Genomic DNA, 2,157 nt, shown 5'->3' with positions numbered 1-2,157 from the left:
TTTCCAAGTTGATCTCCTCCCACGCATGAATTCTCTCTGGTATCCTTCCACTTACTGCGAAGACGAGCCGTGGATGTATTGTCCTGAGCCCAGGGCTTGTCAGATACCATGACCCTCAACTAAATGTGGCAGAAACCCTGCCCTCTTCATTTAGGGCTGGAAGGTGTGAGAGATACTGTGAGCTCATCGAGGCTACGTCCTCCGCGGTCTCCTCAGGCTGGCCAGCACAAGAGGAGACCGCCAACTGGCCGGGACAGGCGGTCACCGTTGTTGTTGTTGCCGCCGTGGTCGGCCTTTCTTTCTTTCTTTCCTTTTTTCACACCATCACAGGGGAGAGCACGGACGCAGTCCCCCACTGTCAGAAATTATGCAGTTGAGATTCGCACATTTGGGGAATACACCAGGGTCAGCACAGCCCCAGTGCAATGGCTGTGCCTCACCCGGGGAGAACCACCTTGCTGATCATGGTATCTCCCCTGCCAGGTAAGTATGACTTGCTGAGCTTAGGAACAGACATGAGCTTCAGGGACACAGCCTTCTGACTGACAGGCAGGGAGGCCGACACAGCGCCTGATCTTTCGTTACTTGTGCAAATCTGCCGCGTGCGCAGCCCCCTTTGTTTCTCACAACGATGCCGGATGTCGGATATCCCAAGCCTGGGAAGCTCGACCGATGCCGTTTTCAAGGCTGACCTTCTCGCTGGGGGCACCAGCGTGGCCTCTAACCGCACGCATCGTGCCCCGCAGTAAAAAAAACAATCTCCGTCCGCTTTCACCCTTGGATGGAGCGTCGCGACCATGAGAGCTGTCAACGCAAGCGGCCCAATTCCGAAAGACTGAAGGCAGCAAGCTGGGGTTTCACATTTCAACATCAAGTTCACAACCCATCTCTGGGCAAAACAGGCACATTGAAGGTTCAGGTCTTTCAGAGTCCATTCCAAAGCCTTTTGGGAAAGGCTCCGAGAGCAGTGCCGTCAGCGGACCTCCATCCTTATCTGGAGTGCAAACGGAGCCACAACTTGACGCCCAGCGGCAGCGCGGGCGGAAATCCAGCCCCGGCCTCATGTGCAGCACTCAACAGTTGGCCTGAAGAGCACGGGATTTGCTCCTGACAAAAGGGGAGGGGCCCGCACTGTTCCTGGAAGGCCATTGCGGCCGCAGGCTGAGGAAAAGCTGCAGTGCAGGAGGACAACCCTGGTCCGGCTTTGGGTGGAGCAGGTGAGCGAGTGCCTGGCGGAGGCTTGTTTTATTTCCAACAAGAAATGCGGGGCATTGCACCACTCCTGGAAACACTGCAATACCAGGTTGATGCGTGGAAAGGACGGAGCAAGCTCCCGTTCCATCTCCCTGTTCCAAAAAGCAATTTAATATATGGATAAGGAACGTACCAGATATTAATCTGATAAGAACAGATACTACACTTGATCTTAGCCAAAAGGCCGAGAAGCGATGCCTGTCAGCCACCCGACGTGAGAGCCAGCACCCCCGGTACAGCCAATCCCGGCCGCGGCTGTGGGCAGGAACTGCAACATTTTGGGTGGCGACACAAAATGCAGTGCCATAAACACTACATCTGGCACAGTGGTTGTCCCCACTGCTATCCAAAGCAAAGGCAATCGGTGCCTTCACCCTGCTATGCTAGTGGGGCGACTCAAAGTAAAACAAAGCAGTGTTCAAAGCCACAAGCCAGCGACTCATCCTGGAGTCGGGGTTTTCCAAGTCCCCCACTGTCAGAAATTATGCAGTTGAGATTCCCACATTTGGGGAATTCACCAGGGTATCCAAAGCCCGGGAAGCTCAGCCGATGCCGTTTTCAAGGCTCAACTTCACGCTCGGTGAACCAGCGTGGCCTCGAACCGCATTAGAATTGCTAATAAACTCAAAATGATGCTAAAAGTAATGTTGTGAAAGTTTCTAATAACCTCAAAGTAATGCTGACAGTCATGTAGTAAGAGTTTCTATGAACTTCAAAATAATGCGACAATGATGTCGTAAGAATTGCTAATAAACTCAAAATGATGCTAACAGTAATGTAGTGATAGTTGCTAATAAACTCAGTGATGCTTACAGTAATGTAGTAAGTGTTTCGAACAACCTCAAAGTGATGCTGAAAGTCATGTAGTAAGAGTTGCTACTAACCTCAAAATAATGCAACAGT

General features: G+C 51.7%; 2 non-coding genes across 2 annotated transcripts; both read right to left on the bottom strand.

The window, feature by feature from the left end:
- Positions 1–327: 327 nt before the first annotated feature.
- On the bottom strand, positions 328–491 carry LOC147271158 (U1 spliceosomal RNA). Its single transcript, XR_015117019.1, has one exon. It is a non-coding gene; the product is annotated as a U1 spliceosomal RNA (small nuclear RNA).
- A 775-nt stretch (positions 492–1,266) lies between these two features.
- LOC147271157 (U2 spliceosomal RNA) lies at positions 1,267–1,450 on the bottom strand. The gene has a single exon (XR_015116498.1). It is a non-coding gene; the product is annotated as a U2 spliceosomal RNA (small nuclear RNA).
- Between the last annotated feature and the right edge of the window lie 707 nt (positions 1,451–2,157).

The sequence above is a fragment of the Aulostomus chinensis genome, chromosome 1, assembly GCF_037954235.1.
Source record: "Aulostomus chinensis isolate RoL2024-O1b breed Wild chromosome 1, RoL_Achi_v1.0, whole genome shotgun sequence".
NCBI lineage: Eukaryota > Metazoa > Chordata > Actinopteri > Syngnathiformes > Aulostomidae > Aulostomus > Aulostomus chinensis.
The sequence above is the reverse complement of the archived record's forward strand: the minus strand, read 5'-3'. Positions and strand labels throughout refer to the sequence as shown.